This window comes from Pyrgilauda ruficollis, unplaced genomic scaffold, assembly GCF_017590135.1.
Source record: "Pyrgilauda ruficollis isolate IOZ18807 unplaced genomic scaffold, ASM1759013v1 scaffold2, whole genome shotgun sequence".
Classification (NCBI taxonomy): Eukaryota; Metazoa; Chordata; class Aves; order Passeriformes; family Passeridae; genus Pyrgilauda; species Pyrgilauda ruficollis.
This window is the reverse complement of record NW_024519206.1, coordinates 12,537,289-12,552,093: the sequence shown is the minus strand read 5'-3', so window position 1 is coordinate 12,552,093 and position 14,805 is coordinate 12,537,289. Positions and strand designations below refer to the sequence as shown.

The 14,805-nt window shown below is 38.3% G+C and overlaps 1 protein-coding gene across 7 annotated transcripts in view; it reads right to left on the bottom strand.

Annotated features, from left to right (window-relative positions):
• TAX1BP1 (Tax1 binding protein 1) overlaps positions 1-2,228 on the bottom strand; it is a 55,683-nt gene extending 53,455 nt beyond the window's left edge. For 2 of the 7 annotated variants that reach the window (XM_041466298.1, XM_041466301.1), the window contains exon 1: positions 1,917-2,228. The gene's annotated coding sequence lies outside the window, so the exon portion shown is untranslated. The remainder of the gene's footprint in view (positions 1-1,916) is intronic. The other 5 variants (XM_041466297.1, XM_041466300.1, XM_041466303.1 and 2 more) reach the window with 3 other exon arrangements.
• Between the last annotated feature and the right edge of the window lie 12,577 nt (positions 2,229-14,805).

The window sequence follows — 14,805 nt, the reverse complement described above, 5'->3', positions numbered from 1 at the left end:
AAGTTTCAAGTGTCTGACTCCATAGTATAATCAAAATTTTGTCAAAACATTTGATATTAGGAGGATTAGGGCCTTATGTATCTGGCATTTCTGGAAAGATGAGCTATCCTGTTCTTGCAATTGTTGTTGAAAGTAATTTTATACCGGCCAAGCACATTCACACCTTGAAAGAGGTAACTGCCAGGTGTGTGACATAATATGTTACTTTCTTTGAAGATACATGCAGAAACCAAAACCAAAAGGAGACAGGTAAGCCTCAAGTAGTTCAGATATGAAAAGGTGTCTGTGTACCTCCTATAGCCTTTTAGAATTTCACTAGTTAAAAAATAAGTAGCGAAGACCTTGTGCTTTCTGAAACAAACCGCACTCTGAAGTAAACACGTATCCATCACCCAAAACAAGTAAAAGGTAAATACACGGGTTTTTTGGGTTTTTTTTAGTTTTAAGCCATCAATATTTTAAGCTTATTACTGCCCAATTTAGAGTAACACATTATTTCAGTGTATGAGATGTTTAATAAAAAATAGTCTTGTATACTGACCAACACAGGTTACAAGATAAAACACAAAGCTTGTGAATATTAATAGATATAAAAGAAAAAAAAAAGAACTTTGACAAGCAAGAAACTGAGTAAAGATCAAAACACAGTTTTCTAGAGACAACAGGGTACACAATAAATCTTATCAGTTATGTAGCTTCAGATTCCAGAATAAGAAATGTTACAGCACAGTAAAATCCTGAAAACTCCCACACACCTCAAAACAGAGGCATCTCTCCATTTCATTCTGTACTATAAATGGTATGCATTGGCAATTTCTATGGTTCTCATAGAAAATTAATAACCTTCGTTATTTTCAATTGCAACCAATTAATTAATTTTTAGTAATTCAGTAACTTAGCCAAATCACATTGACATGAAAGAGTGTGTTTAATTTTCATTAGGCAGAATAAGTACAAAAAGAGTAAACACAGCATTAATAATAAAACCTAATAAAACCAATTTAATTTTTTAAGTAAGTGTGTCTTTAAAATTGTATAGCCCAGCCTAAACACATATTAAAAAAAAAAAAAAACCAAAAAAACAAACACCACTAAAAACAACACCAAACTCAACCAAAAGGAAAAAAAATATCCATTTCTGCACATTGGTTGTCAGCTGCCACAGCTGAGTACCAGCCCTAGTGGAACCAGTAAAGGTAGACTGGTTTCCAACCCCAAAGCAGAACTGCTCACAAATCTCACTTGTGCGGACCAGCACAATCATGTGGGATTACTGTTGCCTAGCAGGAAAATCCCCGGAGCTTAGGTGATGCTCAGATCTACTTACAGTTCAAGGATATGGGGATGCTGGGTACTTGCTTGCTTAACTCGCAGCTACCGGCTAGGCAACGGGAGAGGAGGAGGAAGAGCTACGCACAGGCTTCATTACTGACATGACAAGCGCTTCCCACGGGAAGGCTAAACGACGCCTTTGGCTTTGCGCAACGGAAAGGACGGCGAAAAGGAGGAAAAGCTCGCCGGGCAGGAAAAACAAAAGCAGGACGAGCCGCACCACCCCAGACAGCTCCTCCCGGAGTCCTCCAGCTGCGGTCCCGGGCCTCCGACACCCCCGGCCCCCTCCTGCACCGCCTCCCGCCCCTTCCCCACCGCTGCTCCGCCACCTGCCCGACACGGTCACCTTGGCCTCGGGCCTTCTTCCTCCTCCCCGGGCAGGGAAGCCCCGCCGGCTCCCGCAGCCCGGCCCCGCCGCTCCCCTGCCAACCACGGCCGGCCCGAGCAGCTGGCGGGGGCCGGTGGCGCAGAACCGCGGCCGCACGGCCCGGCCGCCCCGGCCCGGCCCAGAAGCGGCCGGAAGCCGGCGGGAAGGAGCGTGTCAGCCCTACCCGGCCCCCCAGCCGGCCCCGGACAGCTCTTACCTAGGCAGACACGGAGGGCGCCGGGGACATCAACATGGGGCCTCCGCCACCAGCGCCGCGCAGCTCCGCCCGTCCGCCCGCGTCACTTCCAGCCCGGCCCTGCCCGCACGGGGCGGGCCCCGACACGGATCCGGTTGGGAACCGGGGAGCCGCCCGGTGGTCTCCGCGTCCCACGGGCACACGCCCTCGGTGGGGCTCGGGGGCGCGGGCACGGCGGTGAACCGTGTGGCGTGTGCCCCACCGGGCTGCTGATAGCTCCGTACAGCGCTCGCAAGGTGCCCTCCCGTCTTGTCCGTGATTACAACATCACCTCTGTCGCACCCGCTTACCCCGAATTAATCATCTCCTCTTCCGTCCCACGTCAAGACACAGGCTGACCCTGTCGGTCACCGTTAATCTGCCAGGCTTTGCGCGTCTTCCCACGGCAGCGGAGGGGTGAGATAAGAGCGGCTGTAAACTCTTACACAGGGTCCTGCCTGGGTACCTTGGCGGATCTCCAAGAAAGGGTGTTCATCACACAGCACCGACTCGGAGAACCAGGGAAGCACAGAATCATTTAGGCTGGAAAAGACCTTTGACCAGTCACCTCCTTGTCAACTAGACCGTGGCACTAAATGCCACGTCTTTTCTTGAGCATCTCTAGGGGATGGTGATTCCATCGCTTTAGTCGCCACAAGTTTCTACAGGATTAATACCTTTTATCACGTCCGATAGCTTTAAAACAATCTGAATTTAAATGGTTTGGGCATTAAGGCTTTTCTAACTAGGCTCACAACTATTTCACAGGCTCTACTCAATTTTAATCCAAAAGCAGCTCATAGAGCACTGACCACAGTCACGGTGCTCAGTAAAAGCAACCAGTGATGAGTACCCATCATTGGTAGTAGGATTTGTCCCAGTGCACCCAGTGTTGGTTGCCACTACAAACTGTCTTCAAGATCATCTTAAATCCTTTGCTGCTACCATTTCTTACTTGTTTTCATGAGTATTTTAAACAAAATGGTTATGTGGAGAGACACAGTGTTATGTCTCTCCATAAATAATATGATTAATCATTGGAATTATTGAGTTAGGTTTCTGACAAGTTCACCTGTTTTTTCATGGTCAATCCTAACAGAAATGAAACCAAGCTGGAGCATAGAAAGTGTCTTTAAGTAATTATGGTTATTCATTGAACTTTCATTTTTGTTTCTGAAAACAGTCTTGTGTCTTAAGGTGTGTCACAGATTACTAAATTATCTTTAGATTTGTAGCCACAATGAATAATCTTTTATATCCTCCATACATTCCATGTTTTCCTGGAAAACAATAAATTCCCTGCATAGTACTAACTGACCATTTTAGAAGACACAAGAAGTGTATGTAGAGACAAATTAAACCAGTATCTTGTTCAGCAAGAAATATTTGTAAGGAGGTAGGAAGAGCTATTCCTTCTTATCTCAGCCCTCCATTTCTTCTCCTTGCTGCTCTTTGCTCTGTATGATGTGATAAAGGGCTGTCTAAGAGTCACAAGACACTGTTCTCATGTGGGCTGGAACTTAGGAATAATTCGGGGTTTACAGTCACCAGCTGGGGAATATCACCGTTGGTGAGACTAAGTAGTTTTGCTTTCATTTAAAGCCATTATAATGCAGATGTATGGGAATATGATGGGAAATTTGAAATAAAGATTTTCTTTTGCAGCTAACAACATTTTTACAAGTGAATGCCTGGAAAAACAACCAACCAACCCAACTTTATTTCCTAATTTAAAAAAAATACTTGTCCTCAGTTCTGAGTTTTTTAAGAAACTTGAGATATTTCCATGTTCACTTAATAAATGTTCATTCAGTCAATAGAGGTAGTTATGGTTTACTCATAATTCAGTATTCAGTTATTATTTCTATTGCTTAATGCATATGGAAGAGAAAAAAAACTACTGAAATGCTGACATTCACATGAGCAGTGTAAATATTAGGACAAATAAATCAAGAATTGTCTTTTCTTGTACTTATACAATCAAATAAGTAAAAATGAAATACATTTTTCAGGAATATGTATTTTTAAACTTCTAAACTTGCTATCTTTACCACATAATGGTGGCTATATATATAAAACTATTTCTGACCAAAATAAATGGGTGGTTTAATGTGTTCTCATGTATACTTTTATACTTTTGCATGCTAGATTTAGATGCCAATCCTGTCCCTCTAGAATTCATAGATATTTTACAGAAAGATGCTGCAGACCCTTTTCTAATTTTTATTGCCACGACAAGAAATTAAATACTTGAGAAAAATTAGATAGTTAAGAAATTAAATACTTAAGAAATTAAACACTTGCACAGTGGTGCATAGTGATCCCAGAATCAGCAATCAATATCCTTGTACAAAGATCTGAATCAAGAAAAATGTGACTGGAACCGGTGATACTTGCACTTGGCTGAGAATGAATGGTTGAGTGCCTTGGTATATCTGAATTTGATAGACAGATACTATGTCCTGAAATTATCCATGTGATATAAATCTTTCAGGAAACTTGCTCTTGAGCAGAAAGAAAAGCAAAACCCCAAACAAACGAACAAAAAAACAAACAAAAAACCCAAACAAAACCAAAACCCCCTTTAACACTACTTTTCTATCCTTGCTTACATTCTCTGCAAAATATTTAACACAAAAAAAAGTTTGATATCAGCATTTCTAACAAAACCTTACTCTTTTGAGATTTTCTTAACACTGGCACACTAATTAGAAAAGCTTATTACAGGTGTGGTGACAATAATCCCATCTCCTTCTGGCTTGATTTTCAGCTTTTTAACTCCACTGATTTCAGTAACAGGAAACCAGTTTTCTTCAAGCCAGTGCTTTACCACAAATGGTACAGTTTTCATGTGTACCAGAATGTACTTTAAACACGTAGTATCAATGTTTAGCCAGTATTTATGCATATTTAAAAGAAAAAGAAACTAGGAATGTCACGTATTTTTTAATGGTACTATATATACATATATATATATATATATATATTTATTTTTTTTTTAAATAATCAAAACCATGTTTGTTGGAAGGGCTGTCCAGAGAATTCTGGTCCATCTTTTCTACACCCTCTGCTTAACTGGTTCTAGACAGCAATAGGCCCTGAGGCCTTCTCTTCTGCAGGCTGAAAAAAATCCCTGTTCTCTCTCTTTTTGTGTCTCTGTGCACAGTCCCCAAGAAATATATGTCAAATACATTTTACCAGGGTATGGACTTGAAAATAAAAAGCTGGCAGGACTCTTTTTTAGGGGTCTTTATTTCTGAAGTACATAAATATGAGGACAAATATACAATTGTGGCAAATTACAATTGTGGTTGCGACAGAAATATTAAATCAAGTAAAAAGTGTGTGTGAATTCAGTAACTGGATTTGAACATTACTAGATTCCAAAGAAGTTTGAAATTTGGTTTGGGATTCAAAAATTTACCTGCTTTGTAATTCTACTGAGACTTTACCAGAATGAGACTAGTCCCTCCTCAGGCATGAGATGAGTAAGGAATAAAAACTGTAATAATGAGGAATAAAAACATGCAGTTAATTGGAATTGCCAAAGGAAATAGGGAGCAATTACAGATTCCCAGGGAACAGAGTCTTGAATATTTGCAAAACATTGTTTTTATGACTACACTATCTTCTACAACCTGTGAACTCCAGTAATTTAGAGCCTTAAAATTAAACATGGATCCCTGTCACATCTGTTTAACATTCGGTATATGTGAACTTCTATTCAATCCAGAGCCTAACATTTTTTTCTTTCATTTGTTTACTTTCTGTATTACTGTAGTCTGAACCAAACCTATGATGAGTTTTTGAACCATCCCTGAATTCCTCCACTCTGAGGCCCATCTTTGTTTTGCGTGAGTGACAGAAAAAACATATTTCTACGTTTTATTACCAGAGACAGGTACTTGATATTGTGGATATTCAATTGATTGGCATGACATGATGATATTGATGAAGTGTGGTAAGGAAATGCTTCAGTTCTAATGATTTGATTTCATTTTGGTTTGACTCCTATTTCAACACTTCCAAGTTTTAAAAGTATGGGCCATGTGAGATGTAAAATATATATATTGATGTCACTAATCGGAAGCTCTTTCTGGTCATGTTGCAAAGCACACTTAATCAACTCCTTTAAGATCATGTTACAGAAAGCTATTAACCATACTCTTAAAATAGTTAAATAGTTATAAATAATGTTTCATGTTATGGCTGACAACACTAAATTGCCCAGCATTTAAGGGAACCTAATCACAGGGCATGCAGTCTTGGCCTTCCTGTAAGATGGTGTGGCTAAACTTTGGAACATACTAGAAATCCCATACTATTGCTAACATTTCCTATTAAGGAGAAAGTTTCTCTTTGTGTATTTTGGACTTCTTTTCCAACACTTAATTGCAGCTGATGAAGAAAAGCTATTCAAAAGCTGCCAGGATTTTTAAATCTGTAGAGTGAGATTGATGAAAATTGTGGGTTTTCCCAAAAGAGTATAGGTGAGAGCAGACATGTAAATTTTGTATGTGTGTGCATGTATGTGTGTGACAGAGGAGAGAGCAGGAGCTTACTTCTAAGGTGTGAGACTTGGCAGCACTGCACTGTACAATGGGCACAAGAAACCACACGTCTGTAAATGACTGCATTTGAATTGCTGTTACTGTTGGGTTACTTTATTGTTAAAGTGAAAAGGAATGTTTTTAATAAATGCAAATAATGAATTAAATGCTTGCACATACTGAGGCTTTACCCTCTGGTGTGTAATTAATATATGTGCACTGGAGACCCAGGTCTGGGGGAGTGTTTCATTTCTTATTTATGATGTTTGCAAGGGGTTTTTTTCCCTCCAGCGTAGCTCTTACTGGCATACACAGCACGGCATGTAAATGACCACTGAGTAGGTGTCACTGAAATCTTAGCAGATATAGAACAGGTAAATACCTTTGTTTGGTATGCTTTAGTAGATTTACTATTTCTCTCAGCCTTTTATCTTTTCTATCCGAAAGTAATAGGAAGCTCCCAAATGACCAACATTTTGTTTTCAGAGGCAGGAAAACTGCATGTGGCAGGAAACAAACAAGCAATGAGAATTTAAAAGTTCTTGTACCTCGGAGCACAGCACTTAAACCTGAGGGACTGGAAGTAGAAAGGCGCTTTCCAGAGCAGCCTACAGCATGCTTCTTGCATCCCCTCCTGGGTCCCCCTCCAGCACTGGCTGCCACCACTGACAGAGCACAGAGTGTCTGTGTACCATATCTGCATGAAGCTTGGCGGCTTTCCTATTTTCTCATAATGGATTATGTTTTTCTGAAAGGATCTAAAGATGTCCTCATACTAATGCTGTCTCTGGCTCCTCTAGCCTGGCTCAGGCAGTTGTGTCTCCAGCATTATACTGGTTTTTTCTTGCTCCTTGGTTCCCTGAGCAGCTGTGCTCAAACTGGGGGGCTTGGTGCAGCTTCACAGTTCCCTGTCGAGGCCGGTACCACCTGAGCAGTGCAGGAATTCTTTGTCAGCCTTGACTTGGTGCCAAGGAGAAGGGCTGTTGGGTCATGCAGTGCACTTGTGAGAGGCCGAGTCTGGCCTGGGTCTCAGCACAGAGATCTACTCGTGATGCTTTCCCCACAGCCCCTCATTCAGCTTGGAGATGGGTCTAAAGCTCTTGTGTAGCTATTTGTACAGAAAACTACTCTGTCAACAAATCTCGAGTCTCACCTTCTACTGCTTGAGTTCTGAAACGCTTACATTATGAGTTCTTAAATTCTGTGGGGAAAAAAAATCACTATATTGCCACATACATTATATACAAATCAATTACTAAGAAACACAGTCTAAAATAAAAATTTGCCTTTAATACACCCTCCAGTGATTTATTATTCTATAGTTTCTATTAAGATTGTACAGAGAAGAATATGTTGGATTTGCTATGCAAATTTACATACAGAAAGTAACATCACCTTTCTGGTGTTATTTGATCAGCACGATTCAGAAATGCAAATATATTCTAATCACTCAACTCTCATACATTTTCTTATTTCACAAATTGATTTCCTTGTATAAAAAATATTTTTAAAAGGCAGAACACTCTTGAATTTTCTACAAAAAGAAACATATTTATTAAATGGCTTTCCCTTTTGCTAATAAATATTTTACATTATAATGTAGGCAAGTTAGCATACTTTTTTGTCCAAAGTGTGGTTGCATGTTGTTGTGTCTTGGAACTGGAAACTTTCAATCAAAATAAAATTTACATTATTAATATGGGTAACAACTCTTTTGAAACCACAGTAAGGTTACAGCCATGACATATGGCTTTAGTTCACTACATGGCAAAAGATCTGTTGGCCCTGTAATAAGTGTTTTGTACACAAACACCATGGTAAAAATCTGTTTTTACAGTGTTTATTTCCATTATCTTTGCTAGGATATGTCAGTGGGCAACATTTGGTCTACATATCTGCATATTTTGAATATACCGTGTCTATGCTGAAGGAGACTTTTTAGGGCTTTATGAAGCTGCCTGCTTAGATGCTACCACTGAGACCTGACTGAACTTGTCAACAGTATCTGTTACTTATACAGCCTCTAAGTAGCGCCGCTTTTCCATAAAATTGGGTGACAGATGATGAGTCTGAAAAACACTAAGTTATCTTACCAGATTTGAGACCTTCACCCATCATAATCCACACATTGATATCTTTATTTTAGCATTCCCGGAATCCAGGCATTTTTCTGCCTGATAGAAGAGATGCCAAAAAGCAAATTCATTCTGTACTTCTCTCTCTCCTTCCCAGACCTTTGTTGACTTGTGTTCCCCATTCTGCTGCAATTAGTCAACTGCAAGGGAAAATTGATTGAAAATTCTTCCTAGTTGTTTTCTAAATTAAAATACAGTTAGTCTTAGTTTTTGTCACATTAATCAGAGGTCTGCTGGGGCCAAATCAACTCGTTTGTCAGTGGGAGTTTGCAAAGCTTTCAAATGGGATGGATTTTCTCCCGCAAAAGAGCAAAAAAATCTTACGAGTTGCACCCATTGCATGTCTAACATCACCCTGATTTTCCATTTACATATTGCTTTTTGATCATTTCACACTCACTATTTCATTTAGAAATCATTTATATCACAACTGTACTCGGCCTTCAGTATTATTAGGTAGCATGGAATATATTCGGTGATGGTATGAAAGTTATTTCCAATAGGGCTTATGAAGAACAGCTGAGCAAGTACGACCTCCTGACCTCAAAGTGTTTGTTTACTGGGAACTGTACTCCAGTTCTCTACATTTAATCTGTCTTGGACCAAGCTGACATTCCCCTACTAAATTTATTGTATCTCTAGAGACTATTAGAAATACAACATTGTCACTGTTTATCTAATAAGATTATAATAGGATTATATTAGTCTAGTGATAGTGGTACATTTATTTTCATTTTTTAATAGTAACAAATAGAAGTTTGATTTCATGTTTAGTGAAGTTAATGTGTTACTAGGGGGAAAAAACATTCAAAAAGTACTTTTCTTTCAAACAAATCAGTAATGGAAAATATTTCTTATTTCATCCTATTTGTAGATCAAAGCATTGGTTTGTGTACATGAGTAGGCATGCTATGTCAATTTTACAGAAATTATAATAATGAAAAAAATCTGACTCAGAAAACTGGGTCTCCTATATCAACAGCTCTGGATTTTGGAAGCTTGTCATGATGTTTTTTCTTATGCATATTTTCCTAGAATTTATCAGCTATCAAAAGGCAGGCACAACAGACCAAATTTGCATTTCAATTATACTTAGTTATAATCAAGGTGTCCAGAGTAAATTAATTTCTTTTTAGTGTTGGTAGCTCTTAAGACAACAAAAATCACATTATTTTTTAAATTCAGTAGGGAAATGCATTAATATATAACAGAAATGTAAACCAAAATTAATAATAAACAAACCTCCCACTGGGTGAAGTCAAGACTTTGCTCAGGAGCATACCATACAAAGACAATCTTTCTCAAGCAATGTGGTTTCCTACGCTTTGGTGTAGGAAGACCCAAGGACTGAGTTAGTGCCAGGCTTCCTCTTTCTGTATCATAAGAAGGTCAGTACAGGATTTTATCAGACTAATGTGAGGTTGATGCTTTTAGCCTGATACACATATGTTGGATGGAAAAAACCTATTTTTTCTGTGTTTTATAAGCATGCATCTTTTCCTGGCAAACAATTGCCTAATCCTTACTCAGACTCCTTAGGTTTGAGATCAACATGCCGTGTAGCTTTTCCATGTTGCTTTTCCCAGTTGCCCTACTGCGTTCACTTTCTTTTGCTACATCAGTACCCAGTAACTGGCAGAAGGGCATTGAGTGACTGTTTTGTGCAATTCCCACACAGATCAGTATGTTCTACATGTAGTGCATTGCAGGTAGAAGTAAAACTAAAATCACCATGACTGATACCAAATATTTATCATACATAGCAATACTTCTTCTGGATTTTGTTTCCTTCTTCAGCTGCTTTTACAAAATCTGCTCATCTAAATCTGAACCAAAGTCATCATCCTCTTGCATTTCTGTCATGTGAAAGATGCTTGTAAAATAAGGTATTTAATAAACACTGCTAGATTCTAAATCCATTAGAAATGCTAAACAGATCTTTCAGTTAAAACACAAAAATGAAATCAATCTGAAATTGCTATGGGATGCTCTACTGGTAATTTACACTTTAAATTTTTTGTGTCAGTTCTCCAGTTCTTCTGTCAGTTTCTTGTGTCTATTCATGGTACAACATATATGCAGTCACCCACATAAAACATCCTACTTATTTGTAAAAGACAGTAATGGTTGAAGTTGCTCATAATCAGAACTGCAACACATTCCATTTAGCAAAATGTTTAAAAAGACTAGTTCTTTGAGTTAAATCTTTTCAGGGACTTTGGAAAATCCACACTATGTTCTATGAAATTCAGCTAGATAAAGTGTCTCTATTACATCCTCCTTGTGTGAGAATTTGAATGGGACAATTGAGTTCTAGGAAATGGGTACTTGAATCTTTTCAGCCAGCTCTCCAGGAAACTCAGTCAGTACAGTCTAGCCTAAACATCCTAATGGGATTTATCACAGCTAAGAAGAGGACAAAAACTGTTGTGTTTAACTGACCTTGGTATCAATTAGTACAAATAAGTTTGTATCGCTACCCTGTGGTAGCCTCTCCATTCTAACATTTGCCTGGTGTCCCAGTGAGATGCAGCTGCTTTCCAAGCTACAGTACAAATGCTTCTGACAGAACAGACACTACACCTTCATACCAAAACAAAACCTCTATGTTCCCCCAGGGCACTGCATTCCCACAGAAGCCTGGAATTAGTGTTCCCTTAGGTATATGCAACATTCCAAACTTTGCACATATTTAGCTCAAGGTTGATTACTAAAATGCATAGTACCCCAGGATATGTAATATGATTCAGCAAGAAATAAAGCAGGTCCAATTACACAAGAGCTTTTTTCCTCTAGACAAAAATAACCACTTGCCTTGCTGCTTATGCATTCCAGTTCATTATCTAGCAAAATGTGCACAGCTAAGAAATGAATGCTGCCCTGAGAATCCCAACTCAAATATTTACAAATGTGAAGAATGTTATGTTATGTTGGACTCAAGGTCCCTCTAGCCAAGTAGTCTGTCTCCAGAAATGACCATCAGAGAGGAAATACTTTGGGATATTTCTCTGGAATGCTTTCCCAGCTCCAACTATTTGAAGCTCAGGCCTTCCTGAGCAGCTACACTGTGTTTTGATTGCATTTTCAAATATTATAACAGCTCTCTGATGCAAACAAATAAATGCAACAAATACAAGATGAAAGGTTAGAAGGAGGAATGGAACACTGTAGGTTTGGCTACCAAATAATTTTGATTCAAGTTTCAAATATACTGTTGCATCCACTATAGTTTCTTTTGGCTACACTACGTAGTGTTAATGCTGAATTTAAATATCACCCTGCAATGAGGGTCCCATTTTACAAGCATTCTATGCTTGTAACTCTTGCTAAATTCAGTGGAAATTTAGTTATCAGCCCAGACTATAAAACTTGATGTCCTGAAAAGGCTGTCTCCCAAAAATAATGGAAAACAAAAAATGCCAAACCAAACCCCCCCAAAAAAACCCACACCAAAACCAAACCAAACCAAACCAAAACCAAAAAACCAAAACAAAAAAACCCCAAACCCAAACCTCTGAGCAAATGTGGTTATTTCGTGCCAATGAAGTTAAAGTCAGGGTCAGGCTCTGAAGTGAATCTAGATACCCTTAGCATAATTTGCCACAGTGTATAATTTCCCTTTGCTTTCAGAGGTTCCTTATTATTATACCTTATTATTAAGGGAAAAAAAAGAATCTTAAATGTAAGAAAATGAAAATCAACAAAAAATTCTATAAATGTTCTGTGTGCTTAGAATTGTGGGTTTAATTCTTTGTTTTTTCCTTTTATATTGAGACCTTTAAAGAAAAATAACATGGCCATATTTTCAACACTAAGAATGAAATGAGTAACCTTCTTTACATTTTTTCTGTTTATTTACATGTTTGTTTACATTTCTTTACATGTCCTGTAACTTAGTGGGCATCATGTACCAACACTTAGAAAACTACCTGCCTGTTAATGTAGAATAGTAGCTGCTTTCTGTATTACAAATGCTCCAACAAGTTCTTATGTTTTAATATCCATGTTCCAATACCACAAATCATGATCTACACCTAAGGTATACACATACTTCTTACAGGGTAAGAAAATGAATCTCAGTCACTTAAACACAAAGATCTAGATTTACTATGTCACTGAGCATTATTTGAGTACTATATAAGTAAATATACACATTTTTTTGATGGTCTAAAACTGGGAGCCTCATTAGTCTTCCCATGAGTAATAATTTGGTTTTACATTACCAACATCCAGTAGTTTAGGAGCTGATTTAAGCCTCGTCCATTCAGTCCACCCAGAATGAAGACTGAGTGTGCCACTGCAAGCCTTTATTGAGCAGACAGTAAAACATGACTTAAAGGTTGTAGGTTACCACCACTTCTATCTGCATGCCTGAGAGGGCCATAAAATATAATGCAAGGGTGGGAATAAACAGTGAGGGTTTCTTTTAAATCCTGCTCATTTCACAGGTCCAGTATAGGAATCTGTCAAAAGCCTGAACTGACTGGATGAGTGGGAGGATCTCCAGGTATACCTAGGTTTGAGTAACAACGTCTTATAGGGGTTTGGCAGCTAAAAAATCAGTTCTTAAAATAATATTGATACTGTTTTTATAAAGCACCATGAGATCTGCCAATGAAAATAGACATATACCAGTTAGGTATTTACTGTTTGTCTTTGTCATAGACAATTTCTGTCCTGTTCTTTTTTTTGTGTTGTACAAACTCTATCTGTGCTAAAGCAACAAGTAGGCTAGGAAGTTCTCCTTCAGAAAATAGTTCCAACCACAATCAGCATATTTTGAGATCCCATTTCATGCTTCAGCCACAAGGTTGGCATTACTGCTTTTAAGATACAATACACCATTGATTAAATAAAACTTTAAGGCCAATTAAACATTGGCAATCTTTCTACCACTGCCAAAGGCACAGTTGTCAAGAGTTTGCCTTTGTGGCATGTTTGCAGTGTAATCACTGATTTCTGGAAAGCTGTTCTGGAAGTTAAAAATATCCAGTGAATTTCTTTTTGTTAGACAATTTTATACTTGACTTACATTACTTGAAAACACTTTGGTTTAAAAAATAGAGGTTGTATGCACTCAAATGAGTTATATATCTCCATTCTTAACATAAGCTAAAAAATAACAATTTGTAGCACCAAGCTATAGAAATAACAGTTTATTTGCATTTTAACTAGTTAATTTCAGAAGTCATCACATACAAATCTTTATGAAACCCACTACTAGGTGTGAGTAAGGAGACCATGCTGTTTTGTTTAAAAAATAATCAGCATTTATGTCCTGGGGTTTAAGGTAAGTAAAAGTTTTCCTGGCCATTTACTTAAAGTAAATATGTTCTTAAGTTAACAAAGCTTTTCTTCCTTCACTTTGTATGGGAAAATTGTGAGTAGGTAGGCAAAGAAATAAACATACAAACCAAAATTAACTAGCAAGACTTAGTGAGATAAACTTCTACAAAGGCAAAGTTACTTTTAACAGAAGGAACTTACTGTACTACATGCCTACTAAAAGTTCAAACATCTCTAGAGGGCATTTTGGAGAAACTAAAAAACACTAAATCTCTATTAATTTAATTTTCTCCCTTCTGAAAATGCTCTGCAGTATGGTTGTCCTGCACCATCTGGTCCTGCAAGTGCTTCCTTCTCATACTGGCTACCTTAGTGGTACTAAACTACTAATATCAGTTCATCAGTGTTCGTAATGTAAGCAGAGATTCCATTTAATCTAATCTCAAGGAATTTTATCTGTCTTCAAAAGTACATTCTGTACAAAAGCAATGTACAAGCTATGGTATTATAGTGGTGATGTCTGTAACAAGCCTTTATACACAAGTGTCTTGGCAGAGCAATATAAGGCTAAGTCTACTACATTTTTATGAATAGGACTATCCTTTTTCCACTTTTTTGGAGGAGGAATTATAGTGTATTTTTATTATGTTGGTACTAAGTTTATTCTCCTCATATACCTTTGAAACAAAGAATGCATTATTTATACCTACACAAACAAAATCACCTTAGAGATGAGAAAGGTGTAGAGAAAGATGCAACTATAGAGGTAAAGCTGCATCTTGTAATAAGAGTTAAAAAACAGAATTCAAGGACCACAATGAGTACAGCATTAGACTCTTTGCACATTCTTCCACATTTAACTCCCCTCCCTCCCCCCCCCCCCCCCCCCCCCCCCCAACA